At 36.1% G+C, this 17,737-nt stretch overlaps 3 protein-coding genes across 7 annotated transcripts in view; 1 reads left to right on the top strand and 2 right to left on the bottom strand.

The window, feature by feature from the left end:
- LOC127849342 (uncharacterized) overlaps positions 1–17,737 on the bottom strand; it is a 213,431-nt gene that overhangs the window by 46,125 nt on the left and 149,569 nt on the right. The window lies entirely within an intron of this gene.
- The window catches only part of LOC127849350 (type-2 ice-structuring protein-like), a 196,128-nt gene that overhangs the window by 71,495 nt on the left and 106,896 nt on the right, over positions 1–17,737 (top strand). The gene's annotated exons all lie outside the window — the stretch shown is intronic.
- Positions 1–17,737, bottom strand: part of LOC127849343 (uncharacterized) — a 70,642-nt gene that overhangs the window by 46,125 nt on the left and 6,780 nt on the right. The window contains exon 1 of one of the 3 annotated variants that reach the window (XM_052382074.1): positions 14,729–14,811. The exons of 1 other annotated variant lie outside the window; for it this stretch is intronic. The gene's annotated coding sequence lies outside the window, so the exon portion shown is untranslated. Of the gene's footprint in view, positions 1–9,651; positions 9,672–14,728; positions 14,812–17,737 lie in introns of those variants that run through there. One more of the 3 variants, XM_052382075.1, reaches the window with a different exon arrangement.

Below are 17,737 nucleotides of genomic sequence, written 5' to 3'. Positions count from 1 at the left end.
TTGTTTGTTTATATGCAAATGCTCAATTGAACTTTAGGCGGGGTTGATAATTTTCACTATGTTATTGACTTGTCATTTGATACCCGATAGTATGCAAATAAGTGCATTCAAACATATTAAGGAGCGCGGCATATTGTTCGTTTTTGATTGAGAAGAGCGAAGTTTTGGCGTTAAAAGAATATAAATATCCTTGTTAACACTGCGGATGATCTATGGATGCAAACTGCGTTTAAGTGATGCTTTTTGTATCAACAATCTCAACGAATTTCACTGAATTTCACGGTGTTAGATCTAGTGTAGATTGCTTTACATTGGTTCTGAATAGGTTGGTGTAGTGTTTCGCCGTTTAAGGTAATCTGAAAAAGCGTCCTAACGTATCTTGCTTTAATTTGTCACTTTATGTATTCGTAACAAATACTATTTGCATGTGATATCATAAATGGATTGGGCGTGGATGATTAAATAAAATAAAATAAATGTGTGTAATCTAAAATAATACCGGGTGGATTCAAAACAGGCCTCAGTTTTTGTAGTAATCTGGATTCTACTGTTATTTATTATGGCCTGTTATATAACTCAATTATGAACATGTATACGTAAATTCAATATTTGCGTTAACATCGATGCATTTCAGGCAACATTAAATTGTTTGTACATATCGGATATTTTAACATGCATTAAGCCTCAACAGTGATACTAACAGCACGCCCCTGGATGGATATAAAATGCCCGAATGTATAACAAAGGCGCAGACGACATAAAGTAGGCATTATGTTACAGTTAAAAATCTTATATAAAATTCTATGATTATGATTACACAAATTATTTCAGATGAGAAATTTGTTCGGCTTTAAATTTGTTTCTTGAAATTCGTTTCAAAGTTGAATTAAGCACACATGATTGGGTTATGGTTATTTTCAACATCTAAATATCCTTCAATACCTTTCTCAAATTCGTTTTTTGCAAACGTTGCCTGCCCAAACATAGGCGCATCTGTGCGGTATTTTCAAGACGAGTACTATCTAAATTGGTTTTAACAGTAGTATAAATGATCTTAAATAAAAAAAGTCCGTCGAAAGTATTTTTAATTTCAAATTTGTGTCTCCAAGATATCCGGTTTAAACCTCAATTATCTGTGTTATCAGATTTTTTTTATAGAACGACCCGAGAAGTATGCGGTTCGAAAAATGCCCCCACAAACACCTTAATTGCTACAGTGTATACATGTATAGCGATATACCGTATTGATACAAATGATTGGTATTTCAATAAAGCTTTCAAAAAATGTGAATCTTTTCATCAGTATATGCTAATGACAGAAAAATGTTTTAGATGAATGATATCTTACATTGTTCTGAAACATAATATCGTTAAAACAGTTCAAGTTGTTCTCCTTGACGTCGCTTATTTGCAGACGGTTATTGGGGAGAAAAAATCTAAAATTTCAACTTTAAAGGTACCACGCGCAAAGGGAATAGTTTTAACGTTGTTCTTAACTTAAAAATAACTCATTTATAAAAACAAGAACATATTTAAATGTGAAGTTCACACGGTCAATTTTGTTCATATGCCATCCGGGATCCTGGCGCTCTTTGTCGTAAAGTCCAAGTGAAAAATCCGAAGGCGAAGTAGACTCTTCTGCGACTTTGGAGTTTGCACTACGACTGCAATAAGACAAGCCAATATTATAATGTGAACATCCTGACGTATCGGCGCGTGATCTAACGCGTGAAATTGACATGACGCCTTATCTATGATCGCTCCGCCCACTAGAATTGATCCACCAATCAGCGATCGATTAATCGGGCGCACTCGTTAGCAACGACCTGTCCGCCATTTTCTAGACAAGCTACATGTTTAGGTTCACTTTTATTCCAACGATTTTCTTTTGTTTTCCTCTTAAATAAACGATTAAAAATGGTTAAACGGTGTCAATGGGGATTATGTAGCTCAGACAATCGATATCCTGAAAGATTAGTTGGTGACATTTAGTTTATATCGTTTCCAAAGCCGAAAAGAGATCTTGAGAAGTGTAAGAGATGTATAAATACATGCGGTCGTCATCACGAACAACTGAACGTCAACACTGTCAAAGACAATTATAATATATTTTTATCGGATATACTAGCAGATTTAAATAGTTTATGTTATCGATCTGATTATCACATAATATTTCACTTTTTTAAAATAGTTTTATCAGTTACTAGGTCAGAAGCGAGGTTCATCTGCATTACTTAAAGGGGAATAAAACCCAGCATGAAGCCCAATTCATGCTGTGTTTTATTACTCTGATAGTTATGCACTTAATTGACATCATGCATATTATTTGAAGGTGACATGTGATATATTATCTTATTAACGGTATCTACACATTTGCACTCATGTGGTGTCAGCAATAAACGCTTTTAATCCACACTAGGAGCTCGAATGCCTAGATCTCATTTTTAAACGAGTTTCGTTTATTTTGTTCTGATTAAAAAACGGAAATGAAATATGGCAAAAACGGTTTAAAAGGGTTAATGCAACTCTGACATTTGGTATCCAGAAAGATAAGTTAGATAAATTAAATTTATACCATTTCCAACGCGACAATGCGGTCTTGACAAGAGCGAGTGGAAGCTTCAAGAATTATCGAGATCCCCTTTATAGAACATTAATTTATTTCACAAACTTGAAATGTCATATAAGCTATAACAAAGCATTATTAAGTATGTATTATGTCACGTGTGCATGTAAAATAATTGAGAATTTTGGTACCCAATTGGTGTAACTTTACGAAATCCCCGTTAAAAATCGCGTTTCTGTGTGTGTCAGAAACAAGTGAAAACCATTTTGTTATTATTTTAATAAAGACGTATCGATAAATGCTATTGTAAAAGAGTTATTATTACTGATATTAGTTAACCAATAAATGCGGTAACTTCGTGGAAGTCGGTACCTGCGCGAGCGTCTGATATAATCCTGACCGTATTCCATTTCGTACAACGCTAATTTTATATCAGACAATGTCCAAACTTACTGTGTTGTTTTTGCGCTTTAAATTAAAGTGATTGATAAATGACCCATAAGCAATGTTTAATAGATTAATATCACTTTTATACGCAATAACATGTGGGATTGAGGTACCCACCCGGCGTCAAAAAGCGCGTAAAACTTCACCGAATTCCCAGTTATAAAGCGCTTTTTCGTGTCAAATACACGGGTAGGGGGGATTGTTTCGGTAATAATTTTGTTAATAACACGGGTAAATACCGGTGAAGTGTTAATTTATTGCAAATACCACCATTACACGTAATAACGGGTTCGATTTCGGTAAGCGCGCAAGCGTTTGAGAGCGTGTTTAATGTACCGATTTACCCGTTATAAATAGCTGATGTTCTCTTTAATCGTATATTTTTTGCATTTGCAGAATAACTAAATGGCATCAACCCCTTTACAAGTGTAATATGGTGTTAAACAAGTCCATAAAATCAACCGGAATATCGCGTAAATCTATATGCAGTCTATAGTCAAAGAAGCCATTTTGGTGTTAGCTTGTCTAGGTTTTCTTCCCGCTGAGCCACGTGATTAAGTGGGCGGAGCGATCACTGATAAGGCGTCATGTCAATTAGAGATATCGTGGAATTAACGCAGTAAAAACGCTTAGGAACGCCGCGTTTCTCCTTCGACATTCGGCGTTTTCCAAAAACTGATTGTTTTCGTAGTAAAGACGCTAGTCCCGTTTGACGGTGGTTTTATTGATAAACTTTTAGTTTAAAAGTTTATTTTAGCTCGATTGCATCGAAAGCCTCAGACTTATTGAAACGCTCTCGAGTCCGTTTCCTGGGCCTAGAACCAGTACTTGGTGTCTTTGGGTGAGATCTAAAGAACGCTCCGACAAAGGGGATCGATCGCTAAGCAGACACAATATCCATTACACCACGGCGACCTTCAACGAAACTTTTAACTTTACAGAAGTCAAGTTAAATCCAATTTTTAGGAACAGGATCAAGTTGACACACAAAAATATACACCTCACGCTTATTTCATTTTGTGTGAAAAAAAGTTATTCTACATTCAATTTCTTCAATTATGGTTTGGAATTAGGTTATATTTTGTATCAAAAATACAGTTTTGTTTTTAAAATGTATATCTTTGACAAAATGGGTAATTACGTGTCTTTTCTGGAAAACCACATTGCTGACAAGAAACGACCAAACTGTCACGGTTTATACGTTTGAAATCTATGTTCTTGGCCATTGTGTTGTCTGTTTTTACGAGCATTTTACTGTTTTTGTACTAAATTTATCAGCGCTATCGTAAATGTTATTATGATCATAAATAATATTTAAACTTGAGTGTAGTGTATACAAACATCGTTAAGAGTGACTTCGCAACAATGAAAGATTGATATAAACTGAGGGGTAAATCCTCCAGCGCTGACCATTCATAACATTAAACAACGATTAATATTCAGAATTTCCGTTCCTTGAACCTCGCTTTATTCGGGGAGAAAACTCACTGAAGCTTTACTGGAAATGGAGATAAATCACAATATCTTCACGCGAAAGGGCGATGACTCATTTCAACTTCACTGGAGCTGGAGATAACTCCGTATGTCCTGTCTTGAAAGGGAATACACTCTCAATGTCTTCATTTAAAAAAAATTAAGGGAGATAAAACATTATTATTTCTTCACTTCAAACGGAGGAAACTCACTAAATCTTCACTGGAAAGAAAAATAACTGACTTTATCTTAACTGGAAAGGGAGAGAACTCGCTATATATTTACTGGAAATTGAGATTACTTACTATATCTGCACTGGAAAGGAGATAACCCGATGTATCTTAACTTGCAAGGGAGATAAAGCACTATATCGTTACTGTAAAGGGATATAACTCGCTATATATTTATTGGAAAGGGAAATTACTACGTAGAAAGGGGTACACTTAATATTTTCAAAAAAGATATCGATCAAAAACTGTACCCTTTCCGGTTAAGATATCAGACTATATCATACTTTATCCAATCGAACATATAAGCAGGTCTTATTTAATACATTTATTCTTTTTAAGCTTAAATTTCCGATGAATTATTCTATCATTTAATCAAAATAATGACATAATTTCTCAGTTTGGCGTACCACATCGTTGTCAATTTGCTATATTTACTTTGTTAATTGGAAAACCAAATAATATAATATCATGTTTATCAAATTTAGAAGTTTTCTTATTTCATTAATGAAGTATTCACCTTAATTTTAATGCATAAATGAACTAAAAAATTGACCGTTCATACAAAGCGCGTGCATATATTACAGACAACGTCGGTTGACGAATCGCTATTCCAGAGGGGGTAATCACGTGTTTGTCAAGATGGCGACGTCCATACCGAAACGGTTATTTTTCGCCGTTTTATACCCTTTATTACTTCTATTTTTCAAATGTTTTTTGCCAAAGTCTACGAGGCAGAGAGTAGAGTAAACCTCCCGCAAGAAAGAATCAGAGATGTAAGACGAGAGACCAAAACACTCTCAAATCACATGGCAGAAGAAGAAGTAAGCCCATACATGTCAGATAGTCTCACTATGCACGAGTTACAGACAGCCTTGAAGAAGCTGAAGAAGACAAAAGACAACGGCATCACAAATGAAATGCTGACACATCTAGGTCATAAAGCAAAGACCACTCTTCTACACATCTTCAACCTAAGCTGGCACTGTGGCAAATTCCCATCGAAATGGAAATAAGCTCACATCATTCCTATTTTCAAAAAAGGTAAAGACAAAAGCAAACCAGAAAGTTACAGACTAATCAGTCTTCTTAGCTGCACTGGCAAACTTCTGGAAAGAATAATCAACAAGCGGCTTGTCTGGCACCTAGAGTCAAACAATTTACTTGTCCCAACACACACTGGCTACCGACAACACCATAGCACAGAAGACCAACTAGCCTACTTCACACAAGACATTGAAGATGCTTTTCAAGAAAAAAAAAGTGCTGGCTGTCTTCTTTAAACTGTCAAAAGCATTCGACAAAGTCTGCTTCTGAAACTCCTCCAAAACGGTGTGTCAGGAAAACTTCACTAATGGATCAAGGGCTATCTATTCAACAGAACAGCAAGAGTCAAACTTGACAACACTCTCAGCCAACAAGTTAAAATGAGAGAAGGGGTGCCACAAGGGGGAGTTATATCCACCACATTGTTCCTCGTATACATTAACGACTTTGTGCCAAATCTACCAAGATACGTGTTGAACACCCTACATGCTGATGACCTTGCCATTTGGAGCTCAGAGACAAGTGCTGGCACTGCTTCTGTCAGAATCCAGACAGCCGTTAACAAGGTAGAGGAGTGGACAGACAAGTGGGCATTAAATATCAACAAAACCAAAACAGTCACCATCCTCTTCTCACTATCTACTTCCAAAGAGAGAATCAATCTAACCTTAAACAAAACCCCATAACCACAAGTAGAAACAACAACATTCCTTGGAGTAACGCTTGATTCGCGCCTGACATGGAACACACACCTAGACAAACTACAAGAAAGATCCATCAAAAAGACAGACATTATGAAAAAACTTGCTGGTACAACCTGGGGAGCCAATGGAAAAATTGTGACACAGATATACACGGGCACTGTAAGACCAATAGCCGAATATGCCTCTTCATCATGGATAGCAGCTTCCAAATCCAGCAAGAGCAAACTTGACAAGGTACAAAACTCATGTCTGCGCATCATACTTGGAGCCATGAAAACTACACCAATCACAGTAATGGAGAAAGCAGCCAATCTAGAACCATTAGAAACAAGGCGACAATACAAAGCTCTAGTACACTCGGAGAAAGCACGGAGACTTCCATCCCACCCCATCCACTCAAAGCTACAGAAGAGACCAAAATGTAGACTCAAAAGACAAAGTCTCAACCACGTTGTCAAACAACTAATCAGTTAAAAGGGGGTGACAGTAGACACGGACATCGAACCACTCACCCCAGACACATATATCCCAAGACAACAAACCCAAACCATCAGAGTCGATGTTCCAGGAGTTGAGAACAAGGCACAAAACCCTGTCCAACTGAAATTCTGTACTCAAGACATGATAAGCCAGCGCTACCCACCACACTCATGGATCCAGGCCTATACTGATGGATCAGCAGAAAAAAAGGCAGTCAAGAACGCTGGAAGCGGGGTGTATATAACATACCCAGCAGGACCCCCTTTTGCCTCAGCAATCCCAGTAGGTGAACAAAGCTCCAACTACAGAGCTGAGGTCCAGGCTCTTCAGTCAGCAGCACATCATCTGATTGAGCAGAGTGTACAAGAAAGAAACATTGTCTTCCTCACAGACTCACTGTCAGCCCTACAGTCCTTCGCAGCAGGACCATCAGATGCCACAACACGATAGCTGCTGGCACACATTTACCATCTGTCAGACCACAAAAATGTTTTGCTACAGTGGATACCTGCCCATGTAGGCATAGCCGGCAACGAAGCTGCAGACAAGCTTGCCAAGGAGGGATCAAAGAAGGAGCAGCCCCAACTCCCAATATCATACCATGAGGCAAAAACCTTACTCAAGAACAAATTTACAGCAGAATGGAATGACAAAAATGATGGATACCAACCCCAGAAAGACAGCATCTACAGACACGGTCAAACCATTATCTTCAGGCTCAGAACTGGACACTGTCGTCTTCAAAAGCACATGAATTGACTTGGACTTGCTGAAACAGCGTCATGTCAGTGCGGAGCCGAAGAACAAGCGCCCTTCCACATTCTACATAGCTGCCCCAACCTGGAAGAGGCCCGCCAAACATATTGGTCAACAGAAACAACTATTCAAACCAAACTGTGGGGCAGTCCAGACAACCTACGACAAACAGTGCAGTTCATCACTGCATCACAACTGCAAGTATAACGGCCATAAGAAGATGGAACGCATAAGTAAGTAACTTCTATTTTTAAATGACGCTCACTTTCTATCCATATCAGTAAACAGGTGATTAGCGTTAATTTTGTATTTAAATTCGCTTTATATCTCGACTTTACTCACGGCAAATTTTCTTAGTTGAGCCCTAATTAGGTCATCCCGCTAAGAAATTTCGCACCGAGTAAAGTCGAGATATAGAACGAATATTACTATTCAATAAAAGCCAGTAACTGTCTACCTTATATGGCTGGAAAGTGAGCGGAATAAAAAATAATAATACAAGTAATCCAGGGTATAAAACGACGAAAAAATACCTGCCTCGGCATGGACGTCGCCATCTTGTTTGTCACGTGATTACCCCCTCTGTATTCAGGATCAGAAAATAACTTGTTTGCATGTAGTTTACTTTCACGATTGAAACATTACTATGTTGGCTATGAAACAGTATGGAAATGTAAACAGCTGTGTATCAAAACGAAATAGTATGAAAATAAAAAAACCTGTTAAATACGCGTTATAATTGGTGCAATAACTGACGCCCATAACTCTCAATACACCATAGAAATTATATTAAAAGTTTTTTTAATGTATATGTACAAACATTCGCATTAAGCCCCGTTTTCCCAGAGCGAGGCTCATATTTGTAATGTTCTTTTATTGTTATTTACGATCTATTAAGTGTGAATAATTGTTTGACAAAAAGTTGAAGTGCTTATAAGTGATGTCCTATTCAAGATAAAATCTGAATCCCAAGCTATCCGATAGCAATGTCTGCGCCGGGTTTTTACGAGATACAGACGCTCTAAACAGTTCATATACATGTATATGTATTAAACTCGTATACATTTGTTTTGGAAGCGAGTTATTCTCAGTATTCGAGTCATTCTCAGTAATCAAGTTATTCTCCGTATTAAGTATTGAACCAGCGCGGTACATGATCGTGGATTATTGGGCGGGGCGTTTTTTTTTCTTCTTAGAAACCTGTACTGTTTGCTTACGTGCACATGGCATCTTGTTCTCGTTTGTAATTGTATCTTAAACGTAACACATTTCTCAACAAAAATAAACAACACAGTGAAAGATGCGTTCTGCAGTAATTAATGATAACCATTAACTTACTGTTCAATGATTTCACGCGATTGGAAAAAGCCAACCTTGGCAATATTTAAGGGCGTGCGCCGTTTTCCGCTTCCGTCATTCCATCCTCTAAATCCGCCTAAGTATAACTATTGTCCGCCTATGTATAGCTATTGTCCTCCTATGTATAACTATTGTCTGCCTATATATAACTATTGTCCACCTATGTATAACTTTTATCTGTCAATGTATAAATGTTGCCCGTCTATGTATAACTATTGTCCGCCTATGTATAATTATTGTCCGCCTCATTATAACTATTGTCCGCCTATATATAACTATTGTCCGCTTATGTGTAACTATTGTCCGCCTATGTATAACTATTGTCCGCCTATGTATAACTATTGTCCGCCCATGTATAACTTTTTTCCGCCTATGTATAACTATTGTTATAAAATAGATATAGTACAGTGTTCCCCACCACTCTTAATCGTATGTCCTTAAAGAAAATTCATTAATTTATAGCGACCGTTATTTTAGTTACAATAGGGTTTCTATTGAATCCATTGTAATAAGACTGACATGTAAAATAATCTGTGAAAAAACATCAGTAGTTAGGTGAGACAATATTTTATTACCGGTAGAAGCTACTTACTTAAAAGAGTGTATACTCCAAAGTGTTTATTATATCCTTGTTAATACACTATTGGGAAGATGTTGAAGATATTGCCGCTTTTTATACTCGCCTTTATAAACACAATACACGGGTGTAGCGTAGATTTCTTAATCCTTTTCGGTAGTTTTAAGAACTTGTCAATTTTAACTATTATAATATGTTGTTACATTATAATGAGTACAAAAGCAAGCTGTTAAGCGTCGAACTAAGTATGCAATTAACATTTACAATTGAATTACATGTTTGCTTAAACCGATATGCGGTATTTAAAAACAAAATTATTTAACCCGTGCCTATCTGTACATAATCGCTTACGTGCTTCCGATCTTGCAAATTTCAAATGAGTTGACAGAATTGTCACCGTATGTAGGCGTTGTGCCTTATCAGGCTGCATGATCGACGAGGTTTTCAGGGGTTTACACACGGCTGGAAAGACTGTAAAACACCGATAAAAACATCTTTTTTGCAAATATCTCAAGCTATTGAAATATATGTACATAATTGCCAAAATCTTTAGTGCATAAGAGACAGTTTTACATGCAGTTCGTGCCGATATTTTAAGATTAAATAATAAATTATAAATTTGAAATCGGAACCAAAATCTCACGTTGCGTTCGTCATAACTGTATACATTAATAGACATATTATGTGAGACCTAACTTACTTAGAAAAATAAAACACCTAAAGTTGTGTTTAAAATACATACGCTTTGTTACGTTCGCATATCTAAAATGATGACCTGAAGGATTCACTAGCTAACTATGCTATGACAAAAACATCAACCTGCGTAGCGACGACTTCTTCATGTATGTATTTGTATCATTAGTTCATCTCCGCCATTGATGACCAAGAGCCCGACTGAACAAGGATGGATGCGTGTTGGGCTAGCAACCATACCCTGCGTCAGTTAACAACCAGCTAGCAACAGAAACGCATAACAGCATGACAACAGACATCGCAGATCTGAATTGACACGCACAAAATCATCTCATACAGGACCACCAGCGTTATCGGTACATGGAATGTGCAAACCATGGACGAAACCGGAACGTAGAGCTGAGAATGTTTGACCTCAATATCAAGGAATCAGCGATTCAAGAGAAACTAACTTCCGGCGATTCATTGATGTTCTTGTGACATGAGAGCAAGAGTATGCAGCCCATTCTGTCCAAGACGACACAGATAGCGCTCATCGGGTGGGATATACACGAGCCACGGATCATGACAGCCTCTTTCCATACAAGAAGAAGATAATCAAGCTGCTAAGCCACGACGAACGACAATAAAGAGAACGAAAATGACAACTTTTGCAACAGACTGTCAACCATTATGCAAGACAGACCAACATAGAAACACCAACATTGTAATGGTAGACCTTAACGCTCATATTTGCAGTGACAACCGTGGAAAAAAGAAGATCATGGAGAAAGCATCGGCTGGGTGAGATAAATGACATCGGAAAGAGTTTCGTCGCCATGTGCGCTATAAATAATATCACTATAGAAGAGTTAGAATTGCAAATCGCTAGACACGTTTTTGATTAATCGATAAATCATTTCGTCGTGGTAATCGCTTTTATTTCGAATTCAAAACGTGTCTATTCAGTTTTCGAGTCACGTGTTGGTGTCTTTATCGACAAAGAACACATCTCGCCTTTATGTCAAATGCATGCGTGCATTAATCATTTTGGCTAGCAATCTAAATACATAGCACATCACAATCATAATATCAACAAAATGTAATAAATAAGTAGCGGTTTGCTTTAAATATTGCAATCGTCCTTCTATATATTACTATGATTCTCATAAATAGCTACTGCTTTAAAGATAGTCAAGCATTTTATTTTTTATTTTGATACATGTATATCCCTTACTCTTATAGCATCGGTCCTCCTTATAGTATTGTGCCTTCAACGAAAAACCTTAAGAAGTGCTGTAAAGTAAGTGGTTTTTTTTTAATTTTTAAAAGTTGTAATTTATTTAATGGTTTATAATAATATCTTGGAATATAACGACGATCATTCTCATGATTTCGGTGTTCGTTGTAAAGTAGGTCATCTTTATTCCAGGGTGATGCTATGATTTTTAATTACGTAACACACGATTATTTTAGTGTACACACGATTATTTTAGTTTTTTTATTGATTCATAAAGTAGCTATATCAAATGTTTTATATGCCGTTAATTTTAGAATAAAATGTAAAATATTTTAAGAACAACATGAGAAAAAGTTTCGTTTTTTTATTAAGTTACTATTTTAAAACAAGCATAAGCGCATAGTAAGAAATCTTAGCTACCAATCAGAAGGTCCGATACTACAGGGAGCTAAGTCAAGCCAGTATTTTGTCAAAACATTGCCGATTTAAATGCAGTTTTCATGTTATGTCCAAGAATACACATTAAGCTATAGATTGACATATAACACATACGCCTTTTTTTGTATTTTTACACTTTCAAAATTTGTATGTATTCATTAAGAGGGCCGAAACTACGGATAGATAAATAGGTTTGGATGCCAAGGATGACAAGCGCTGGTCATCTTTGTCTAGACATATTCATTCGTTCCTATTTGTTGGTTTATATGCAAATGCTGCAACTGAACTTTCGGCGAGGCTTGATAGCCTTTAACAAAAATCATGTTATTGACTTGTCATTTGATACCCGATATTATGCAAATAAGTGTATTCAAACAAACTTATAAGCGCGTCATGTATTGTTCGTTTTTGACAGTGAAAGGGCGAAGTTTTGGCGCAAAACTAATACAAATATCCTTTTTAACACTGCAGATGATCTATGGATGCAAACTGCGTTTAAGTGATACTTTTTGTACCGACAATCTCAACGAATTTCACTGAATTCCACGGTGTTGGATCTAGTGAAGATTGCTCTGTATTGGCTCTGAATAGGTTGGTGTAGTGTTTCGCCATTCAAGATGATCTGAAAAAGCGTCTTAACGTATATCATTATTGTCACTTTATTTATTTATAAAAAATACTATTTTTATGTGATATCGTTAATGGATTGGGCGTGGATGTTTAAGTAAAATAAATGTGTGTAATTTAAAATGATACCGGGTGGTAAAACAGGCCTAAGTGTTTGTAGTTAACTGGATTCTACTGTTATTTATTATGACATGTTATATCACTCAACAATAAACATGTAAACGCAAGTTCAATATTTGCGTTTACATGGATGCATTGCAGTAAATTGTTTGTGAATATAAGATATTTTAGAATACATTTAGCTTCAACAGTGATACAAAGAGTACGCCCGTGGATGGACATAAAAAGCCCGAATGTATTACAAAGGCGCAGACGACATAAACAAGGTTTTATGTTATAGTTTAAAATCTTATAAAAAAAATCTATGATTGCGATTACATAAATTGATACAAACGAGAAATGTGTTTGGCTTTAAATGTGTGTCTTGAAATTCGTTTCAAAGTTGAATTAAGTACACATGATTGGGTAATGGTTATTTACAACATTTATTATCATTCAATCCCTTACTCAAATTCGTTGTTTGCAAACGTTGCATGTCCAAACATAGGCGCATCTGTGCGGTATTTTCAAGATTACTATCTAAATTAGTATTAACAGTCGTATAAATGATCCTAAATAAAGAAAAGTCCACAGACAGGATTTAAAAGTCAAATTTATGATTCCAATGTATCCGGTTTAACCTTAATCGTTATAAAATATTATAAATTATCTATGTAAACAGATTTTTTTATAGATTTTTTAAAATGTGAATCTTTTCATCAGCATATGCTAATAACAGAAAAATATTTTAGATGAATGATATGTTACATTGTTCTGAAACATAATATCGGTAAAATAGTTCAAGTTGTTCTCCTTGACGTCGCTTATTTGAAGACAGTTATTGAGGAGAAAATATCTCCAATTTCAATTTAAAAGGTACCGCACACAAAGGGACTAGTTTTAATGTTGTTCTGAACTTAAAATTGACTCATTTATAAAAACAAGAACATATTTAAATTTGAAGTTTACACGGTCAATTTTGGTCATAAGCTATCCGGGATCCTGTCGCGCCCTTTGTCGTAAGTCCAAGTGAAAAATCCGAAGGCGCAGTCGACTTCTGCGACTTTGGAGTTTGCACTACGACTGCACTACGACAAGCCAATATTATAATGTGAACTTCCTGACGTATTGGCGCGTGATCGACGCGTGATATTAGAGATATCGTAGTATTAACGCAGTAAAAACGCTTAGGAACGCAACGTTTCTCCTGCGACTTTCGGCGTTTTCCAAAAACTGATTTTTTTTTGTGGTAGTAAATACGCTAGTCCGGTGTGACGGTGGTTTTATACATAAACTTTTAGTTTAAAGTGATATTATGGGCCTTTTTCACTGTTGAATTGAGCTGAAAATAATTAACAGGTCAAAAGAGTTAGTCAAAATGTGGTAACTGACCAATTATCTTCAACTCATCTTGCTTCCAGTTATAAATATATATATTATAGTCAATATTTAAGGGCGTGCGCCGTTTTCCGCTTCCGTCATTCCATCCTCTAAATCCGCCTAAGTATAACTATTGTCCGCCTATGTATAGCTATTGTCCTCCTATGTATAACTATTGTCTGCCTATATATAACTATTGTCCACCTATGTATAACTTTTATCTGTCAATGTATAACTGTTGCCCGTCTATGTATAACTATTGTCCGCCTATGTATAATTATTGTCCGCCTCATTATAACTATTGTCCGCCTATATATAACTATTGTCCGCTTATGTGTAACTATTGTCCGCCTATGTATAACTATTGTCCGCCTATGTATAACTATTGTCCGCCCATGTATAACTTTTTTCCGCCTATGTATAACTATTGTTATAAAATAGATATAGTACAGTGTTCCCCACCACTCTTAATCGTATGTCCTTAAAGAAAATTCATTAATTTATAGCGACCGTTATTTTAGTTACAATAGGGTTTCTATTGAATCCATTGTAATAAGACTGACATGTAAAATAATCTGTGAAAAAACATCAGTAGTTAGGTGAGACAATATTTTATTACCGGTAGAAGCTACTTACTTAAAAGAGTGTATACTCCAAAGTGTTTATTATATCCTTGTTAATACACTATTGAGAAGATGTTGAAGATATTGCCGCTTTTTATACTCGCCTTTATAAACACAATACACGGGTGTAGCGTAGATTTCTTAATCCTTTTCGGTAGTTTTAAGAACTTGTCAATTTTAACTATTATAATATGTTGTTACATTATAATGAGTACAAAAGCAAGCTGTTAAGCGTCGAACTAAGTATGCAATTAACATTTACAATTGAATTACATGTTTGCTTAAACCGATATGCGGTATTTAAAAACAAAATCATTTTAACCCGTGCCTATCTGTACATAATCGCTTACGTGCTTCCGATCTTGCAAATTTCAAATGAGTTGACAGAATTGTCACCGTATGTAGGCGTTGTGCCTTATCAGGCTGCATGATCGACGAGGTTTTCAGGGGTTTACACACGGCTGGAAAGACTGTAAAACACCGATAAAAACATCTTTTTTGCAAATATCTCAAGCTATTGAAATATATGTACATAATTGCCAAAATCTTTAGTGCATAAGAGACAGTTTTACATGCAGTTCGTGCCGATATTTTAAGATTAAATAATAAATTATAAATTTGAAATCGGAACCAAAATCTCACGTTGCGTTCGTCATAACTGTATACATTAATAGACATATTATGTGAGACCTAACTTACTTAGAAAAATAAAACACCTAAAGTTGTGTTTAAAATACATACGCTTTGTTACGTTCGCATATCTAAAATGATGACCTGAAGGATTCACTAGCTAACTATGCTATGACAAAAACATCAACCTGCGTAGCGACGACTTCTTCATGTATGTATTTGTATCATTAGTTCATCTCCGCCATTGATGACCAAGAGCCCGACTGAACAAGGATGGATGCGTGTTGGGCTAGCAACCATACCCTGCGTCAGTTAACAACCAGCTAGCAACAGAAACGCATAACAGCATGACAACAGACATCGCAGATCTGAATTGACACGCACAAAATCATCTCATACAGGACCACCAGCGTTATCGGTACATGGAATGTGCAAACCATGGACGAAACCGGAACGTAGAGCTGAGAATGTTTGACCTCAATATCAAGGAATCAGCGATTCAAGAGAAACTAACTTCCGGCGATTCATTGATGTTCTTGTGACATGAGAGCAAGAGTATGCAGCCCATTCTGTCCAAGACGACACAGATAGCGCTCATCGGGTGGGATATACACGAGCCACGGATCATGACAGCCTCTTTCCATACAAGAAGAAGATAATCAAGCTGCTAAGCCACGACGAACGACAATAAAGAGAACGAAAATGACAACTTTTGCAACAGACTGTCAACCATTATGCAAGACAGACCAACATAGAAACACCAACATTGTAATGGTAGACCTTAACGCTCATATTTGCAGTGACAACCGTGGAAAAAAGAAGATCATGGAGAAAGCATCGGCTGGGTGAGATAAATGACATCGGAAAGAGTTTCGTCGCCATGTGCGCTATAAATAATATCACTATAGAAGAGTTAGAATTGCAAATCGCTAGACACGTTTTTGATTTATCGATAAATCATTTCGTCGTGGTAATCGCTTTTATTTCGAATTCAAAACGTGTCTATTCAGTTTTCGAGTCACGTGTTGGTGTCTTTATCGACAAAGAACACATCTCGCCTTTATGTCAAATGCATGCGTGCATTAATCATTTTGGCTAGCAATCTAAATACATAGCACATCACAATCATAATATCAACAAAATGTAATAAATAAGTAGCGGTTTGCTTTAAATATTGCAATCGTCCTTCTATATATTACTATGATTCTCATAAATAGCTACTGCTTTAAAGATAGTCAAGCATTTTATTTTTTATTTTGATACATGTATATCCCTTACTCTTATAGCATCGGTCCTCCTTATAGTATTGTGCCTTCAACGAAAAACCTTAAGAAGTGCTGTAAAGTAAGTGGTTTTTTTTTAATTTTTAAAAGTTGTAATTTATTTAATGGTTTATAATAATATCTTGGAATATAACGACGATCATTCTCATGATTTCGGTGTTCGTTGTAAAGTAGGTCATCTTTATTCCAGGGTGATGCTATGATTTTTAATTACGTAACACACGATTATTTTAGTGTACACACGATTATTTTAGTTTTTTTATTGATTCATAAAGTAGCTATATCAAATGTTTTATATGCCGTTAATTTTAGAATAAAATGTAAAATATTTTAAGAACAACATGAGAAAAAGTTTCGTTTTTTTATTAAGTTACTATTTTAAAACAAGCATAAGCGCATAGTAAGAAATCTTAGCTACCAATCAGAAGGTCCGATACTACAGGGAGCTAAGTCAAGCCAGTATTTTGTCAAAACATTGCCGATTTAAATGCAGTTTTCATGTTATGTCCAAGAATACACATTAAGCTATAGATTGACATATAACACATACGCCTTTTTTTGTATTTTTACACTTTCAAAATTTGTATGTATTCATTAAGAGGGCCGAAACTACGGATAGATAAATAGGTTTGGATGCCAAGGATGACAAGCGCTGGTCATCTTTGTCTAGACATATTCATTCGTTCCTATTTGTTGGTTTATATGCAAATGCTGCAACTGAACTTTCGGCGAGGCTTGATAGCCTTTAACAAAAATCATGTTATTGACTTGTCATTTGATACCCGATATTATGCAAATAAGTGTATTCAAACAAACTTATAAGCGCGTCATGTATTGTTCGTTTTTGACAGTGAAAGGGCGAAGTTTTGGCGCAAAACTAATACAAATATCCTTTTTAACACTGCAGATGATCTATGGATGCAAACTGCGTTTAAGTGATACTTTTTGTACCGACAATCTCAACGAATTTCACTGAATTCCACGGTGTTGGATCTAGTGAAGATTGCTCTGTATTGGCTCTGAATAGGTTGGTGTAGTGTTTCGCCATTCAAGATGATCTGAAAAAGCGTCTTAACGTATATCATTATTGTCACTTTATTTATTTATAA

This window comes from Dreissena polymorpha, chromosome 10 (genome assembly GCF_020536995.1).
Source record: "Dreissena polymorpha isolate Duluth1 chromosome 10, UMN_Dpol_1.0, whole genome shotgun sequence".
Lineage (NCBI taxonomy): Eukaryota > Metazoa > Mollusca > Bivalvia > Myida > Dreissenidae > Dreissena > Dreissena polymorpha.
Note: the sequence above shows the minus strand (reverse complement) of the source record. Positions and strands in the feature narration are given on the sequence as shown.